At 36.6% G+C, this 20,568-nt stretch overlaps 1 long non-coding RNA gene across 1 annotated transcript in view; it reads right to left on the bottom strand.

The window, feature by feature from the left end:
- LOC120772580 overlaps positions 1 to 20,568 on the bottom strand; it is a 72,349-nt gene that overhangs the window by 19,496 nt on the left and 32,285 nt on the right. Inside the window, exon 3 of the long non-coding RNA XR_005705071.1 lies at positions 1,480 to 1,553. This is a non-coding gene — a long non-coding RNA (uncharacterized LOC120772580). The remainder of the gene's footprint in view (positions 1 to 1,479; positions 1,554 to 20,568) is intronic.

Here is a 20,568-nt window from a genome sequence, read left to right on the forward strand (position 1 = left end):
ATATATCTTGTCAAATGTGAAAGTTGTCCATACAAGCATTTGATTCCGATCGTTCAATTTGTATGGCAGCTATATGCTATAGTTAACCGACCTAAACAATTTCTTCGGAGTTTACATTGTCGCCTTAGAAAATAACATATACCAAATTTCGTGAATATATCTTGTCAAATGTGAAAGTTGTCCATATTGCCATACAAGCATTTGATTCCGATTATAATATACAAATTTCGTTCAGTTTGTATGGCAGCTATATGTTATAGTGGTCCGATATCGGCCGTTCCGACAAATGAGCAGCTTCTTGAAGAGAAAATGACGTTTGCAAAATTTCAAAACGATATCTTAAAAACTGAGGAACTAGTTCGTATATATACAGACAGACAGACAGACGGACATCGCTAAATCGACTCAGCTCGACATACTGATCATTTATATATACTTTATAGGGTCTCCGACGATTCCTTCTGGGTGTTACAAACTTCGTGACAAACTTAATATACCCTGTTTAGGGTATAATTAAAAAGCAACCAAGTTGATACAAAACAGGCTTTCGGGCTTGCTTAAAAGATCGTCTAATTTTCAAGTTAAAAACAAAAAAAATTGTTTTTTGCCAAATTCGATATATTCTGTTCACAGTACAACCACCTTCTAACTTGTCAATAAAACTTACGTATGTATGTATGTATATGCGATTTGCTATATCTTCGAAATATACTTATAATCTAACAATCGTTAGAATTGAGTTTTAATATTTCTGTCCACATCTTTGAGTTGAGTTGACTGTGTTCATCGTTTTCGGTAACGAATGTACGGAGTGTTTGTTTTGCCAGGCATGTGTACAACCGTACTTGCTTTGTTTACAGTTACAGCCATCGAACGTCTCATAGCGATAACGGTGATAAGGCGTCAACAGTCAATATTTGAGGCCGCCAAAACCATTGAATACTGAAGAAGGTTGAAAAAATTCTGTCATGGGATTTCGTTGATCTAGCGTATGCTGAGGACAGCAATATTGGGAGCCTAAAAATACCCCCTAAGCACTTTCATAATTTACTCTGTAAAAGCGCGGAACATTGAATAAATTTCAATGTTGCAACAACTTTAAGTGACGTCAATAAGATATCCGAATGGCTAGGTCGTCCTGACACTTTTCAAAATTTTCAAGTACTAAATATCGGTTCTTTGTTAGATTAGAACTTTTTTAACTTCAGCCAGTACTGCTTGAAAATTTTGAAAAGAGTCAGGACGATCTAGCCTGGTCTCTTATCTACATGAAAAGTGTTGAGGAGTTCAATAATCTAACATAGTGTACTTTAGTATTTTATTGCAGGTTTAAATCTCAAGAAGAGAACAACTAAGGATTAGAAATAGTATACGGTCAGTCAGCTTCTCTTCCGAAGATAATTTTCCAGTATATGGAAGCTATGCTATGTTAAATAAATAAAGCTACAAAACAATAACTCATATTTAACTGAAACTTACCCCAAATTGATGCATATTTCGTGTAAAATCTAAACCGAACATCTAACTGTTCTTAGTTGCAAGTTGATGGTTATCTAAAAGAAATAAAAAATGGTCAAAATGGTTATTAGAAGATAACATGTTGATTTTAAAAAATTATGAAAATATATTATAAGATGGATGAGTTAAAACAAAAATACAGATCACTAAACGAGCATAATTTTCTTGCGCTTTGTCAAAAAATATACGACGAAACAACAGTTGAATTTAGTACAACAGAGTACGTGAATATCTTTCTAAAGCGGTATAATTTCCTGTTATTTTAACCACTTTTCATTATACCAGTTTAAATTATTTATACCAGTTTGTTATTTTCGCTTTCGCACAAGTTTTTATACTTATCATATAAATTTATTTTTATTATACCAGTTTAAGTGACTTATACCAGTTTTATATTCGATTATAAAATGTATAATTTGTGTAAAATCTATTATTATTTTGTGCTTTAAACTAATTTAAACTAAAATCACATATTTTTAAAGTTAGTTCTCTTGAGAATCTTTCCAACAATGTTTAGACCAGCTTAAGTTGCATATATAAAACAGTTTATTATTTTTGCTTCCCCACAAAGATTGGCTTTCAGCATGTTTAAGTTTAAGCGACTAATACCAGTTGTTTATTTCATTAAAATATCTTTAAATTTGGGTTAAATGTATATCTTATTGTTTAGTTCTTTAGATTTATTAAAATTAAAAATAGACAATGTCGGGGCTTCTTTTCTCAAGCAGCTTGCACATAAATTTTATACCAGTTTAAGTTATTTATACCAGTTTTGTATTCTTGCTTCGGCACAGGGTTTTGCACTTATCATATACATTTATTTACATTATACCAATTTGGAGCGATTTATACCAGTTGCTTATTCGATTAGAAAACCTAAATATTTGAGTGACATTTCTCACTTTTTAGGTTTTTAGTTTAATCAAAACCATTAATAGTTTTTTTTAAAGCTAGTTCTCTCAAGCAATGTTTGACGACTTCAGTATATATTTCAATGCTTGAACTCTTCGAAGAAATATTCAAAGAATAGTAAAACATGGCGAAATCATAATTTTGTCGGATATTGTATTTATGTATTGAGCGCCCATATAATTGCAACTCATCGATTCAAAATTTTGGCACTCTTAGAAGCCCCAACAATTGGCAATCTTATGAAAATATGCCGCTGACGTGTTTTTGTCAAAATTATTATTATAATTTTTTCTAACATTGCTATGGCTTAACAGTTGTTGTTAAATCGCACATGTGATTATCGTGATAACTGTTGTTGTATTACTTTTTTACCTTTTGTTGGTTCGTTAGCATTGCATGGCGTGACGTCGCGCGGCTTGTCGCGTGGTTAGGCGTGCCGGCTATACACATTCACATACTAAATATACATACATATATTTATACTCGTTCATATGAGTTTGTATGCCTTTGGTGACCCACATTTCGAGTGTTATATTTATGTATGTATGTATACATAAGTATAACATACTCACACATATACGCACAAATTTGTATCATGCATGTGATGCTGATGTTATGCCTCTCTCTACACACATACATACATTATTACTAATATGTGGTTTAATCATTAAATTCTCGTTTGTACCGTTGAACACACACACATCTAAATTGTGGCGCGACATGCCGAACAGCGGCGGCCTGAAATGCAGGTATGTCAGCCATAAATTGTGGAGCTTGAAATGTAAGTGCGTGTATTCGAGTATGTGTTTGTCATATCAATTCATTTACTTTTGTTTTGTTTTTTTTTTGTTTTTGCCATGCATTATGCCGATTCGCGTGCACAAAGTTGATTGAACTTTTAAGTTTGCTGACAGTTTTCACACTTTGCACGCAAACGGCTTAAACCGGCGGCGCCGACTTGAGCCCCCAATTGTTTTTGTAGTTGTTGTGTAGGCAAAAAATAAATTTAAATGCCACATAGCTAGTACATATGTGGTGCATTGCGCTGCTGTAACTTGTTTAACGCTGACTGACGGATTAGCAGCGGCGCACCAATTTGCCGGCGTGTACATACTTTTTTGATTGACTGTAGCGAATGCAATTCGTTTTCAGGCGCGGCTTGCCATAAATTGACATTTTTTTGCTTATGATTAATTCAATATTTGCACAAATTATGCTGAATAATAGCATGCACTGCGAAGTATTTTTTTTTTATTGAAAAATATAGTTTTTGCCTCTTAACTGAAAGCCAAAGCGGATTTTCCACAGAAATACTTAAAGCATACATATTTACATACAACATTCCCGCATACTGTCATACTAAGTAATTAGTATAGCCTGTAATCATAAACAGCAATATACATATGCTATAATTGTGTGAAGTGAACAATTTATTCTGATGCCTTAGGCAATAATCCACGCCAAATTCTGAGAAGACTTGTTGATAATTGAAAAAGTTTTTTATTGACCTTGACGACCTTTCGGAGTACATTGAATTTTCGTAGGTAAGTAAAAGTATAAGCTTAGAAATAAAATTTTCTTCGGAGTGAAGTAGAAATGCATCTAAGTAACTATTTCCGGAATGAAAAGTTCAGAGCAAGTTCAATTTTCGGAGTAAATAAAATTTTCGTAAAATTATTTTGACTTTATACATATTTTCGCTGTATACATATATATATGTATAGTATATAAGATCGCTAAGATATAAACGGCATTTTAAAAGATAATTGAATTTTCGGATTTCATTATATTTTTGAAAAAAGTGTTAGTTTAAGCAAGAAAATCAAATATTCTTTGGATTAAAAATGGATTCTAGGAACAAAAATTTGGAATAAATTTTTCGGAATAAAGTTATTTTTCGGAGTAATCTTTATTACTGTATTTACTCTAACTTTCGCTAGGAAATTACATTAACACTGACTTTTCTTAGGTTTACATATAATAGGCAAGATCAACCAGTTTTCGGAGTTCATTCAATTTGCGGAAATAAGTGATATTTGTGGCTTCGAAGTTCAATGTTCTACGGAGTAAAAAAGGATTCTAGGTACAAAATTTCGACGTGAAGTTATTTTTCGAAGTAATGTTTATTGCAGTATTTAGCTTTCTTCATTCTTATAATTCTTAATTTTAGCTGGGAGATTACAATAACATCCCTTTTCACAGTTTTGCATTTAAACAACATCAACGAGTTTTCGGAGTTCAATCAATTAACTGAAATAAGTATTAATTTATGTTTAAATGCATTGTTACTGTAAAGTTCTGGGGGAAAAATTCGGAGTAAATTTATTTTTCGGAGTAATACTTATCATCTTTTTACCCCTTTGTACTTGAATTTATATTATTAACGACTTTTAAAAGCTTTTGCAAAAACTGAAAAATCATTCGGAGTAAAGTTATTTTTCGGAGTAATAGTTATTTTAATTTTTATATTTCTTTCCGGTATGTATTTATGTTATCGACTTTTAGAAGCTTTTTATAAGAATTGTGAAAACTGAATAAAAGGTTCGGAGTAAGCATATTTTTCGGAGTAATACTTATTAACATTTTTAAATCTCTTTTTGCTATAAATTTGTAACAATATCAACTTTTAGAAGCTTTACGTAAGAACTGTATTTTTCGGACTGGTGGACCAAAGCTGATCAGTATATTATTTTATAAACCCTTACGTTTGCGTTCAAGAAAAATATCTTATATTAACTTTTCAGCGCACAAATATAAGAAATTTTTACTTAATGTCATATATATTTTTTCTGTGATCTTAGCCGCTGAAACTTTATTTGGAATACCAAACAATAGAATAAATTAATTTCTAACTTTGACAGCTTAGGTTGGATACATTGTATGATTTATGTCGTGAATATATTTTTTTGAGCTTATCTATGGCAATTGCTTGGATTATTATGCAGCAAAGGGTTATTTAAAGAACGTCTTTTGCTGTTATAACCCTTTCAAAGACTCTCATCATTATATCATTCCTTCAACCAGTATGCGCTTTGTCTAAGAACTGAATTTAGAACAACAGCTTTTAGCGCTCAAGAGCCAAGATAAACTCCGAAGTAAAATCGCCAAGTGAAAGCTGACTTATTCACTTAACCTCCATTTATTAAATCTGCAAAAAATTCGCACGAAGAAGTGTAATTATACAATTCCGAATGATTACAAACCGATTTGACTTAATTACAGCAACACAATTTGAAAACTGCAAAAAAAAAGTTATGAGAAAATAAATTCTCTCAGCCGCACATTATTTACACTTTGTGGCGCTTACTTCAAGAACATTTCATTTTAGCCAGCAATGCTGATGTGTTGTTGCCATTGTTGCTGTGGTTAGATGACAAACAAAAAAGGAGCATTTCTAAACGCCACAATTACGTCGTTAACGACGCACTGATGGACACTTCTGCTGTAACTACATTTATGTCAAGCGCTGAACATTAAACACTCACAGACTCATGCACATACATACATACATACATATTTATCGATCTTATGCTGGCCATAAACAGTCCATTCCTGCCTCCTGCCACTAGCCGCCTGCCACCAAGCACGCTCTGACGCAACAAAAGCCATTCCACTTCAACTGCAAACGCGCGTTCGGGCATTAAAGCGCTTTTTGTTAAAAAATCAAACACGCACACACACAGGCACATACACTAGTAAACTCATGTTCTCAACGCGGAACATTAATGCTTGGTCAGCGCTGTCATTTGGAGATGCCGTCGCAATGATAGCACGAAATGTCACAGCCAAAATGCTGGCCACAGGGTCCAAAAGCAGTAATTTAATGATATTAATAGCTACCCCATAACATAGCGGCGATGTAGAAATGGCTCGGGCAATCAGCAGTGGATGCCATTTGCATTTTAATGGCGGTATTCCTTACTTTCATAAGTCCGCAGTAAATGAAAATTAATTAGGAAAACAGAACTGAAATTAAAAATTTGCTATAAGGCGCGCTTTAACAGCGCTTAATAGCTTTTCGGAAAAAGGTCTAGGTAGAAAAAGATACTAAAGCTTCAAACTAAATGCGTTTATTTTCGATGAAAAGGGAGTGTGTTTAAGGGAGTCCAGGTTAGGTTGCGCTACTGAACACCGTGCCTGAAATCACCATCCTACTCTAACAGCTGAAGCACCGGTACTTTGTGTTGCCGAAGGTTCCACTTATGGATTCCAAAAGCCTCATGTATCGATGAATCGCTTTGAGTCTTTCAAAAATCGGTTGACGAACCTAATATGTATCAATTTCGGATGATTTACCCGCTTCGCCGAAGGTATGACATCCACAAAGTTCTATCCTCAGTTGAAAGCAAAGAAAATACCGAAGTACACCAAAGTAAAACTATTAGTCAGTTATATAGAAGAATGAAGCTCAGATCGATATAGGCTAAAAGAACTACTAGATATTTGAGTAGATCAGGCTCTGCGATGAAATTTCAAACTTGCTAACTTCAAAGCGTAATTGAAGAAATGGAGATGTAAAAGACCGGTGGTGGCGGGTACAGGCTCTCAATAGAGCTGCAGAATTGGCGGAATAACGTAGAATACAGAAGGTTTCAGGTGGACCATATCTATTCTAGTTTGGTAAATACAATAAATGTGCTTGCACGAACTTTAACTTAAGTCCAGTTATTCACTGCTGAGAGAATGCTGAAACTTTCTATTGACATCTGACTAGAACGACGAATACTGAGCAAAATATTTTCGGGACAGCACTGGAAGAACTAGAAATCGTCAAGAAGAAGGTACAGAAGATAGTAATAAGAACTACGGCACAGTCAGAGGAGACAGTTGGCTGAAAATGTTGGCTGGTGAGCGGTGGACCGCAGATGGCAGCTCAAGGTTATTATTAAGCCATTACTAAGCCTACCGAGTGGTAACCAATTTAAGTCTTAACCAGCAACTCAGATTATTTTTTTTACTCCCGCTGCCCAATATCTCTAAACTAGGAGTATTGGGAGCCGTGGAATATTTCCCTTTTTGACAGGGTGGACATTCATATAGATAATGTTCCAATTTCTGAATGTGCCCTGTGATGACCTTTACAATGTTGCTAAGCTCCCTTTGGGTTAGAAGTCGGAGCTTTTTGGTCTGTCCACCATCAAGAGAAGAGGTGTTCTGTGGATGGACCCTCCATTACTTCAAACCCTGCGGCCTGCGGGAAACTCATCTGACTCTTCCTTTCCTACCATTCTTAAATGACCGGAACAGATGATATTAAAGGAGTTACCTCCTGAGAGTCTATTTCATCCAGTTTTCAAAATCTAACGCAATGAATTCAAATTAGCGCTACGGATAGCCTTAATTGCCGCTTGGTTACCAACTAAAATGTTTATGGTTTTGCTGGTTAGAGCAGAAGCTTACTTAGCACCTATTAAGCCCACAATTCCGGTCTGAAATACTGAGTTGTAGTGGAAGCTCGCTTCTGTTCCTTTTCCACCTTGACCCGACAGTGAATATGTAAATTTCGTTGTTGAAAATGTCGATGACAGTGCCATTGGTTCAATCTTTCGACTGGAGAATGAAAACGATAGGTTTAGCTCCTCGTGGGTCCCTTTTACTCAATCGCAATGAAAGCTAACATGGCCGTAATGACGCCTAGCCTGACTTCAATGGCCCGAAATCATGAGCCGGTTGACAGGAGGCATTGCCTCATACCTCACATGTATGTATATTGTATGTGTTGTGGAGGATAAGCTCCAGAGCCTTTATTTTCCGTAATGCCCAGCAAGTAGGCCCAATATCTCTAAAGTTGAAGTATTGGAAGCCGTAAAATATATTCCTTCTCCACCGGCTGGGCATTCGCGTAGATAATGTTCCATTTTCGGAATGTGCTCTTTGATGATCCTTACAATGTTCTTATGCTCTCGTTTTCTTAGAAGCAGGAGCGTTTTGGGCTGACAGCTATCAACACAAAAGGTCTTCAAAGAAATTGTGCAGATAGGACCACTATATCATATAGCCGCCACACAGGTTTTTATGTAGAAGGGGTTAACTGAAGGGTAACATAGCTTCGGAGCAGCCGAAGTTAACGTTTTTTCTTGTTTTAATTGTGGATCGAAATATAAAAGTTTCGTCAATGTTTAGCTTGAAGATGTAAAAATTCTCAAAATCAATGGCTTTATACATTAAAAGGTAGTTTAGCAACAAGTATGTTGTTCTTGTGCCTTTGGTATTTTTAGAATTCGCTATCAAATATCAGAGACTATTTCTCTATGTAAATCTTGCTTTTATTCCGCCACAGCCAACACAGAAATGTTAACTGTCATTTATTTTCGTTGCAAATGTACGCCAGCTTATCTTATCTCCTCGCAGTTTTAGTTGTTGTTGTTATTATTTTCTGTTATCTGTTACCATTGTTACAACAGTCACAGCACACTACAACTACAACTTGTAGCGCATTTATCATGCCTAGACGCTGCCTCCGCTGCGTCGCCGCTGCCCCCAAGCACGCTGCGAGCTCGCTGCAGTCGAAGTTCAGCCTTAAGCCACCTTATACACCTTCATTTATTTAATTCTATGCATACAGCCAGCTTACATTGTTGTTATTATTATTATTGTTGTTGCTGTTGGCGAGCTGTCGGCATTTCATTTGGCTGCCGCTGCCGCATACCAAGTCTTGTAACTGGTTTCTGTTTCTGCGGAAAATGAAGCCAAAAAACAACAAAGAAATAAAATATACAAGTAACAACAACAAACGCATGTTGTTCTTGCCCTCCAACTCGCTGTTGGTTTAAGCGTATAGCGCGCTACGCTTAGTTGGCTTTAATGTTGCAGCGGTTTGTCCACTTAAAGCTGCTTGACTCGGCATTTTATTGCTTCGGCTGCGGCATTTCTTAACTGTTTCGCGCGCTGGAGGTGCAACGAAAGTCGAGTAGGCAACAACAACTATTTTTTGTTCCAAAAAAAAACAATAATAAAAACAAAAACTATAATGAAGTGTGGCGCATGCTGTAGCTGGCAGCTTTGTATGTGGGCAAGCATGCAGCAATGCTTTTACGACACCCTATACATATACATACATATGTATATAAGTACATATAAGTGTGTATGTACATATGTACATATATACTTCTCTTCATTTGCAGTTAAGAATCGTAATCAAAAACGCTAAAAATGCGGCGAGCGCTCACAGCCAACGGCAACCGTTGTGGCGCGCACCTCCAGCAGCCGTGCGGCAGTTGGCAACGCACTACGCTTGAGTTGCGGAAATGTTGTGCGCGTTAAAGGTATCTGATGTCATTGCTAATAGTGGTTTTCCATTTACTTTGTTTTGCCATTGCCTTCTGTCATTCGTTTGCATATCGTAGCAGCGCGCAGGCACACAGAGCCATAGCAGTAAATACAACAACAACAATGTTGCTTTACGCTGTTGATATTTTAAATGGCAAAAGCATTTAGCCGTCAAATGAATTAAGATTTTTATAGTACTCGCTGGCTGCTACCAGCGTTGCGGCTTTGTACTCCGTTTGGCAATTCGGCGACTGCAAGTTGCTGGCTGCCTGTATGTGTGTTCGTTTGTGTTGTAATTGAGCGTCTGTCACTGCGGTGGCCCAGTCGTGTTGAGCAATTGTTTATGGTAAATTGTTTATCTTTAACCTTTAATTATATTTATTTTTGTTGCTTGGCGATTCTACCTTGACCGCATTGGAAAAATGTGACATCTCGAGAGACATCACTTAGGCAACAATATCTAATAACGATTTGAAATGTTGCTACTTAAGTAGCTAAGATTTTACAACTGTAAATTTGTGTGTGCATATATGTATGTATGTATATGTGCATGTATAGATCTTGTGAAAGATCTTGATTTAGACTACATAAAAAAATTAAAAAAAAACATGATGTATACGACGGTGGTGTCTTATTGTCCCATGAAAAAATTTCCTATGGTATCTTAGTAGTGTAATTTTTTAGTCGTAATTGAATATTCGGTTTGTTTAGGGCGTTTGCGGAAGCAGTCGTGCCCTTCTTTTTCTTCAATTAGTCTTATCTCCATCCTAGCTCCCTCCTTCGCCAACCTCGTACATCAAGTTTCGTCACTACTTTTTAAACTTGGATACCACATCAGAGATACGATCTTTTTCTACACCTTTTACCACTGGCTCTCATATAGACAACTTTTTCACTTGGGGATTATCATCCATTTACACAACATGACCATTTCAGCGCAGCAGCTTGATGTTTATTGCCAGGAATGCCGAAGTATAGCTCATAAGCCTCGTCGTTTGTCCGGATATGATAATCATCACCAACACGCAGAGGACCAAAAATCTTGCGAAGGACTTTTCTCTCAAAACGCAGTTAGTATGAGCGACTCTACGTAAGAGCTTTACATTCTATTTGCTTACTGCGCTTATGGACCTCCAGGCTGATATAATTATCGCTGTTGATGACGCAAACGAAGTATTTGACTGCTTCGAATTTATAGTTCCCAGCTACTGGCTCATTCTCCGTCATATACCTGCTTGTAGCCAGCATAAGTTTTTCCTTATCTTCATTAATCATTTAACTATTTCGACAGACTTCCTGTCGACAACCACATACGCTTCGAAGACATCTCACGATGAACACCCTCATGACGAATTTGAAGAGATCACAAAATAAGTGATAGCTCTGTCTGATATCTCGCCTGACGACAAAAGGTTCTGAGAAGCCCGTTTCTAGATAAAGCTGTGGTTGTTGCTCGCTTTTATTCTGCCAAGGCGCACTAATTTTGGTGGTATACCGAGCTCAGACAATGCGGCATATACACGATTCCTTAACGGGCTATGCCTTGTAATAGACAACGAGTCGGCGGGTGTTGATTTCATATTCTCGAATTTTTTACAGAATTTGACACGGTGTAAATATTTGGTCAATAGTTACTGACTATTTTCCCCAATCGTTCACCGTCAAATATAGGTTTTCTAAGTTTCAAGATGATCACACGTTAGTTTAGTGTAATCACATTAACTACATAGCAGAAAGTTATCCGGGCTCTACTATACCGTATAACTGCGTCAATTATAGAAAAGCCGGCTCCATTTGGCGAAGAAAAATAGTCCTTCCACCATGATAATGTGGCAAATTTTTTTTCGGAATAACATGCAATGTAAAACTAATTTTTCCCACAATCACAATCTTTTGCTTAGCAATCCCATAATGGAAAATTAAGGTTAAAATATTTAAAGTAATATTTTCGGAGTAAATTTTTATTCTCGGAAATACAAGCAGCGCAAAACCAATTTATTCCTCTTTCACACATCATTTTTCATATCAATCTATTTATGGATAATTAAGATTGAAATATTTAAAATTATATTTTCGGAGTAAGTATTTATTTTCGGAATTGCAGGCAATATAGTATCAATTTTTCTCAAATAGCAAAATTTTTCATGGCAATCCAATTGTGTAAAATGAAGGCTGAAATGTTTTGACATTTTATTTTCGGAGTAAATTTTTATTTTCGGAATCACGTACACTTTCGAACCTAAATAATCCAATTGGAAAGAGAAGGTTGAAATATATCAATGCTAAATTTTAGGAGTAAATTTTTGTTTTCGGAGTAAACTTTTATTTTCGGAATAACATGAAATGTAATACTATTTTTTCAAAATTTCATAATTTTTTTAACCTACATATAACCTGCTAATGAAAAATAAGGTTGACGCATTTTAAAGTTAAAATTTCGGAATCAATTTTTTTGGAATTGCATGCAATGCAAATTAAGACACATACATATATTTTATAATTATATTTTCGGAGCTGGATTTATCGTTATATTATCTATTCGGAAACCACAATATCTAAACAGCAATTCAAATATTAAGCATATAGAATAAAAACAGCGCATTTTAAAAACATGTCAAACTTCCACTCTAATATCTCACTTTACCAGTTTGACTTTTATTCTTTGCTTCAGACCTGCGTGATATGTCAAAATATATCTAGCCGCACCTTCGCACCTTCGCATTTGCACATTTATGATTTTTCAAATGACATTCCACCTTTAAAATGCATATCGATTTGCTTGTAACGCAATTCCACGCTTGTGGTGATGCCACCAGACATTAATATGCCACCTTTCAATCGCATATGCAGTTAAATTGTTTGTGTTGCCTTTTTACAACATTTTATAGCACTTTTCGTTTATGGAAATATTTCGCAATAACAAATAATGACATGCCATTAAGGAGACGCTGCGCATAGTTGCCGCCGCCTCACGTAACATCTTCGGCAGATAAGCACGCGTATTTCAACAGAAATATTTTTTAATCAACGTGTTTGCTTTTGCAGTTAAGAAAAATATTAATAAACGAAAATATTTGCTTATTATGCGCACTAACGCTAATGACGTGACCCAAGCGGAGATGGGCCAAGCATTGCTTTGGTGACAATGTCGCCGCGGCAACTCATCGGCTTGTCGCTAGCAACAACAATATATGCGATGCGTCGTCTACTCGTCTGCTTATTAACGGCTTTAATAATGTTGAAGGTCGGCGATTGGCCAATATGCATGCTACACGCCTTTTTGTTGTTGTTTAGAGCTACTTGGATGTCGAGATTTTTTACTAGCAAAAATATTATTATTTAGCCTTCGAGTTACGAACCGTTGAAAAACCTGTAGTAGACAATCTGTTGAAGTGGAATGTTGCATTCGAGAAGCATATTTATTATTGCAGTATTCTAAATTTAATTATTTTTTCTTTGTAATAGCTTCTATTGTTATTTGTCTATCCACTTGATTATAAATGTTTTTTTATGTTTCAAGTCTTGCTTTATTAGACTTTAAAGAAGTGGCCATTAATCTTTTGTTCACATCCAATGAAGACATAATACAGAATCAAGAAATAATAACGGGTAATCTAAGTAGAGGTATGTACTTTTTCAATAGACATTTCTTTTGGCAGATCACGCTTGAGTCAGGTCAAGCTGTCATGTTTATTTTGTTCAGTATTGTTTAGCAATTCATCATGGAAAGTATTATTCGGCACCGTTCGCAGCAACTCGGATTGACGTATAGAACGACTTGACGCATTTTACGTTGAAATCTTAAATTTAAAGCGTACAAAATATAGCTTGTGCAAGAACTGAAGTCGCTCGACCTTCCCAAGCGACATCGCATCGCTCTATGGGATCTTGAAAAGTTCTAAGAAGATCTGACGTTCTCGAGTCAAATTTTTTTCAGCAATGAGTCTGATTCCTGGTTCAAACCGACTATTTGAAGCCTGAAATTGAAGCTTATGATCTCGGTGACATTTTAATTCCAACAATCCAACACACATTGCATCAATCAGTGGATTTATTGAGAGAATATTTCGGAGAGCAGATAATTTCACGTTTTAGGCCAGTCGATGGGTCACCAAGATCATGTGATATCACACCGTTAGACTTTTTCCTTGTAGGATATTAAATTTCTAAAGTCTTTGTTAACAATCGCAAAACAAAACATCTCGCGTGCCATTCGTCAGTTACCAGTCGAAAGCTCGAACGAGTCATCAAAAATAGGACTCAATGGATGAACCATCTGAGACGTAGCCGGAAAGAGATAATCTTCAAAAAATATGTGTCAAAGAATGCTCCTTTGAATGATAATAAATTCCCCATCAGATTTGAAGTTTCTGTGTCTTTTCTTTAAAAAAGTAGGGATTCTCGAAATTGATCACCATTTATATGTAAGTAGGGACAAATCTCTGAAGTTTTTCCTTCAGGACATTCTAGAACGATCTTATCTTTTCGATGTGGAAAAAATTTGAGAAAGTTTATTATAGAACTGTTCTTATCCATGTTCCGACCCACCGACTTACTCGCGAGATTTAGGCTGTTGAGGAGAATATCTCACTAATCTAATAGATTCAGCAAGATTTCGCTACACAAAAAGGCTCTTGTTTATATAATCACCGAGGAGACTATTTCACTTGAGATCTCACTGTGCGACTGACACCAAGGAGATTAATGTACTTGAAATTTTCCTGTGCTACTCCGAGTTGGTGCCATCTGTTCGTCAATAGGAAAATTTATCACATTGTCACAGCTGATTTCGACACTACGAACTGTCAAAGTGAAATCAAAAGTAAAAAATATCAAGTAAATAAAAGAAAATAATAGAAGGTAGTATCGTAAAAAAGAAGAGTAATGTAGTTTGAAGCGGCCGAAGCAGATCTAATGGAGTTATGACAAGAAAACATGCCACAGCTTCGAACGGCTAAGCAAAAATTTGAATAGCTTCAATACGGACAGTGCGGAGGGGGATTGCTCATTATGAGAATACACTCTTTCTTGTGTTTCTAAGTTTTTTCTATCGATTTTCACAACGAGTTAGTAGAAAATCTACAGAATCGATTTCCTATTTAGCCCTATTCACTTGGCCAACCAGGGACGCTTGAAGGTTCCCACTAAAGGCTGATACCTTCACAAGAACGAAGAAACTGAAAGCAAAATCAATAAAAAAATATTCCCACACATGAAGTAAGTAAACAAATTTCGAAGCAGATAATTTTTAACTTTACGAAATCCAGCCCCCAATTTGAAAACACAAGATTAACAAATCAAAAGCTTAAACTAAAACTAAGAGTAAAACAAGTTATAACTCAAATGATTGCAGGTTCGTCTAACATTTTTATGTGCGCGCTCACCTCCAAAAAGGAAAGGCGTGAATTAAAAAAGCAACAAAAAAACAATTACTAAGGTAATAAATTGAAGAAGCTCCGCCGCCGTTAAAACTCAGCAACACCTACCTTTCGTGTGCGGTAAATGGCTTAAATTTAAAGCACATACTATATAATTAACGAATTAAAAGTAATTTATAGAATAAGCCGAGATGAAGTCAAATTGAATCATACCCTACGAAGTGGAGTGAGAAAGAGCGACAGCTGGCCCTGACCCCGATAGAGATGTAGAGTGAAGTCTATTAAAGGTGTTGCAACAACACACTCAGAAAAACAAAAAAAAAAGATAGAGCAGAGCGAAAGGGTGAGAATAATCTAATTCAAGGCAGACGATTATATAATTGGCTATGAAGCTTGAGCAATGAAAATAAGCTTGCCAGCTTGTAGCAGCCAAAAGGAAACGTTGGAGACCCTTTAAAGTTTATGTTTAAGTGATTAGCAAGACGAGCTGAGTCGGTTTAACCAATTATTTTATATACGGAGGCCGATGGATTGCCAACCGAGCTGTTCAAACGAGACTTCAAACAAGGCGACTCCCTCTCGTGCGACTTCTTCAACTTACTGCTGGAGAAAATACTTTGAGCTGTAGAGCTGAAAAGAGAAGAGTATTCTTTAAGAGTGTGCAGCTGCTGGCCTGTGCCGATGATATTATCATCACTAGTCTCACCATCCGCGTCGTTAGTTCTGCTTTCTCCAGATTGGAAAAGTAAGCGAAGCAAATGGGCCTGGTAGTGAACGAGGGTAAGACGAAATATCGAAAATAATTTGTCTATTTTGGAACCGGCATTAATACCAACAACAACGTCAGCCTCGAAATCCAACGCAGAATAACTCTTGCCAACAGATGTAACTTCGGACAGAGTAGGCAATTGAGAAGTAAAGTCTTCTCTCGACAAACAAAAATCAAACTCTACAATTCACTCATTCTCCGTCCTGCTATATGGTGCAGAGGTGTGGACGATGACAAGATCTGATGAGTTGATGTGACGAGTTTTCAAGAAAAAAGGTTCTGCGAAAGATTAATGGTTCTTTGCTATTTGGCAACGTCGAATACGACAGTCGATGGAACGATAGTTCAACAAATTTGGAGACAGTGGCTACGCTGGCTAGGTCATGTCGTCCGAATGGATGAAAGCACTCAAGCTCTGAGAGTGTTCGACGCGGTACCCGTCGGACGCAGAGGAAGAGGAAGGCATCCACCCTGTTCAAAGACTAGGTGGAGAAGTATCTAGCTACACTTGGAATATCCAATTGACGACAAACAGCGAAAAGGAAGGACAACTGGCACGCTGCTGTGAACTCGGCTATAATCCCGTAAGCTATGTCTACGCCAATAAAGAAGAGGAAGATGGCATTGTTAAATTTCGACGGTACTTCGAGGTAGTCATATCTATTGAAAATTCGAAATCAGTATCTTTGTGAGCACCCTACGGCAGAAGGACTTTTGCTTGCTTCGAGATTCCAATTGACGCCAAATAGCAACAAAAAAGAAAAGCATGCTTCACAAAACTGGATATAAGCGACTCCTGCGATTATGGCGCCTACAAAAATATGAAGCAGAAAATCCGCTCTTGAATAACAAAATCCTCAATGCCACTTACGGTAATTTTCTAAATAACTCGGCCTCAACTAATAAGCTCTAAAAGCTTTATGCTGCATAATCGCCCGCCACCTCGAACTTGCTGGCACCCTGCTGTGCATTGTTTCCCCACACGTCAAACCTTTAATCCGCCTGCCCACAGTGCTACATCCTTTTAAAAGTAAGCGCCGGCACCTTACTCCCAGAGCATAAATTTTCATGGCATTCGGCGCCTTCCAGCCATTGTCATTAGCACACGTCATTAACTCATTTGTGCGAATGCAACAATGCAGCAAGTTAACTTAATTGTATGCCTGTGTGTTGTTGTTGTAAAAAATTCAGTAGCTAATGACCGTTCAGTGGATTAAGTTGGCCATTAAGCATACCAATGGCAGCAGGCTGTGTGTGTGTGTGTGGCAAAGGAGAGAAAAAATTTAATGGATGCCGAAATGTGGCAAATAAAGGGTGTATTTTAAGATTTGTGTATGGATTTTTTTTTTTTTTAATTTTACAAATTTGCTGAAAATTTTATTTGCTAAACTCAAATTATTACTAGGGAAGTTAGTTAATTTAACATACATATGTATTATTTATAGTTAGATATAGCTACCTATAAATTTTTTTCTAAATCGAGCTTTAAAGTTTTAGAAATATGGAAAGCTCATAAAATCGGCGTTTGTTATGCAAATTTCAAACATTAGGGTGGTCAGTCACAGAATATAAAATGTTGTAAGTAATTAAAGGGAGTTTTAAATTAGTACAGCTCTTTGTTATTTTAAATTTTACATGCTTTGAATAACTTGAATTTGTATAAGATGTTTTTTGGCGTTGCCACATATATTAAATTGTTTAGTACATATTTTATTTAAAAAAAAGTGATTGATTAGAAAAACTGGTAAGTTAAATTATTGAAGTACTTGAGTTTTCATAGAACACTTTCCGACGTTGCCACCTGCAATAAGTTCTTTAATACATACGCTTCGTAAAATTAAACTAAAAGTGATTGACTAGAAAAATTAGTAGTAGTTAAATTATTAAAGTATGTACTTCAATTGTTAGAGAATATTTTTTGGGGTTGCCACCCATAATAAATTTAAAAAAACAATTTATTTAAAACTATAATAAAACTGATTGACCAGAAAAAATAAGTTTTAGTTAAAGAAATGTTAGCTCAAAAATATTACCAGTGTTGCCACCTGTTTAGTTTTTTTTTAATTTTTGCAAAATCATTTATTGAAAATCCCAAATAGGTAGTGCTTTTAACAACTTAGATTTAGTTAGAACTAAAAAAGTGTTGCCACCTTAATTAAAACTCAAAATAATTTTAAACTAAATAAATACTATTGGAAAGTTTGTATTCGCAAAATATGGCTTTTTGGCATTGCCAATTTTTATAAATGTAAAATTTGTAGGTTAATTGCATTTTTTTCTGAAGAACGTGATAACACAAGAAAAGCCGTTGAATGTATCGGCCAAAAGCTCTTTATATAATTTTACTTTAAAATCTTTAATACTTTTTTATTTGGTTGGTTGGTTGGTTTGTTAAAAACAGTGCCTTAGGAGCGAAAGACCGCAGGCGGACGCACTTAGCTCCTGGATGCCAACATTAAGCTCCTGGATGGTAACCAAATTCAGCTTTATCCAGCAACTCTATGGATTACCAAATCCCGAACGTTATTTTATCCACCCCAGCTACCCAACGTCTCCTAATATATAGCACTGTGTACCGTGAAAGTAATACCGTCTCAGCTGCCTGAAGGCTGGGCACTCGCAAAGATAATGTGTCATCCTCAGTGTATGTTCTGATTCCGCCGAAACCACTTATCGAATTATCTGAAGGTGGGATCTGAGGGGACCCTGTGATGACTCCTGTATTATCACTAAGTTCATCCTTTCACCTAACATTAGAAGATTCCTGGTCTCTTCACCCTCATCACAACCTTAAGCAACTTTGTGGGTTGTCCTGTGTTGCTGGTGCTCCAAGATCTTAAGTGCTCCTCTAAGATCTATTGCTTCAAACAACACTTGAAAGAGCTGATTGATTTAGGCAGCTTTAGGGTATTGTGGTCCTAACTCACCTCCGGCCAATTCGTCTGCCTTTTCATTTCTTTAGAGTCCTATATGACTGGGGTACACATATGATATTAACCGAGTTACATATTGAGGGTCTGGTTAATGTCTGATAGCATAACCTTATACCGTGAGACTTAGTATAGGCGGGAGAGCATAGTCAAATAACCTGGTACCTTCTGCTATATATCACCTTCTGATATGTCAAAAATTTCGGCATGAAAGACCGATTTGAAGTCATTTAGATTAAAGCTACCTTCTGCGTAAGAATTACTACCGAAAAAGCCCGCTCCTGTTCCTATTTCACTCTATGATCCGTCGGTGAATATGTAGCTTTCACCATTGGAACTGTAGATCACAGAACCATTGGTCTATTATTCTCTACTGGCAAATGGATACATAGTGTTCAATTTCTCATGGCTCTTCTTTTCTGCTCACATTGCCAATTTCGTCTGAAATCTTTAACAAATTCGAGTACAACATCATGCTGCAATGACGGCGAGTCTGGTTCCTATGACCTAAAATCATAAACCCGTCGACCGTAGGTAAGTATTGCATCATACTTCATTTGAATATCTATTGGACGGATTTTCGATAATGACATCCACCGTAACACTGCACTATACGTTAGCATGGGGCGGCTTACACTTGTATGGATCCAATAATGGGGTCTTTGGGATAATTTATTTGAATAAGATTATATTAGAAATGCCAGCTTTTTAAACCCAAGTCGATAATAGTAGAGATATATACAACAAAAATGTTCTTTGTCTCCAATCTATTCAAAGCATTGCGAGCTTTGCATGCATTCAGCCAACAAAAGAGAAGTAAAAAAATAAAAAAACATTTTTATTGTATCAAATTATATAAAAACAGAGTCACAGTAAGCAGATACGACGGCGCAGCTTGCTTACCGACAGCACCCAAGAGAACGTGAAAAATTCGTTATGCAAGCGAACACGTTCATTCGACACACACACATATACATACATACACACATAAAGGCAGATTGAAGACAGCGGACCGCAAGCAAACACCAACAAGCTCCCAGCGACTTGGATTTCCCGCGTTTAATCCGAGAACACGGAAAAAAGAAGCGGAGGCAGATAAAACAAAACGCGAAGAATGGCGTAGAACAAAAGATGCAAGTCAGCTATACAAGCTGCAAGCCAGCTAACCACGAAGATGACGAAGAAGCTTAGAAGTATCCGATGAATGCTGTACGCGCGCTGCTCTATAAACTACACGCTAACGACTTGTGGCCGCGGTGGCGGTGTCAGCATTAGCAATAGAAGCACTAGAAGATAAAAAGAAGACATGCGCAACAACAACTACATACATACACGATGATTAGATGGCACTGGGAGTCTGCTTGGGAATCGGGGAATGCGTAAATGTGGCAAGTTATGTTCAATATATGCTCAGTTGCATATAAAACGGCAACCGCAAGGAAGCGCTTGAAGTTGTCATGCTGTTGCCTAACTAACATTAACAACTAAAACAACAACAACAACAACAGTGTTGGTAGCAGCATCAGCAGAAGTAACAAGCGTTTGTTAATGCTTGAATTGCTTGAATTGTATGGAATGGTGTAGAATTGAGATTTCCTGCTGTGACTTACATAAAAGAACTCGGCAGCTGCATGGCTTTGTTGGCACAAAAGAACAAGCAGCAGCTAACCACATGCATATAAATGCACATAAGTATGTAAGTTTGTATGTATGTTAAAGTGTTAACAGTTGGTGTGCACATTTATGTGACCACTGCCGCATTCTTTGTGGTGATAAGTGCGCTGACATCTAC

The sequence above is a fragment of the Bactrocera tryoni genome, chromosome 3 (genome assembly GCF_016617805.1).
Source record: "Bactrocera tryoni isolate S06 chromosome 3, CSIRO_BtryS06_freeze2, whole genome shotgun sequence".
Lineage (NCBI taxonomy): Eukaryota > Metazoa > Arthropoda > Insecta > Diptera > Tephritidae > Bactrocera > Bactrocera tryoni.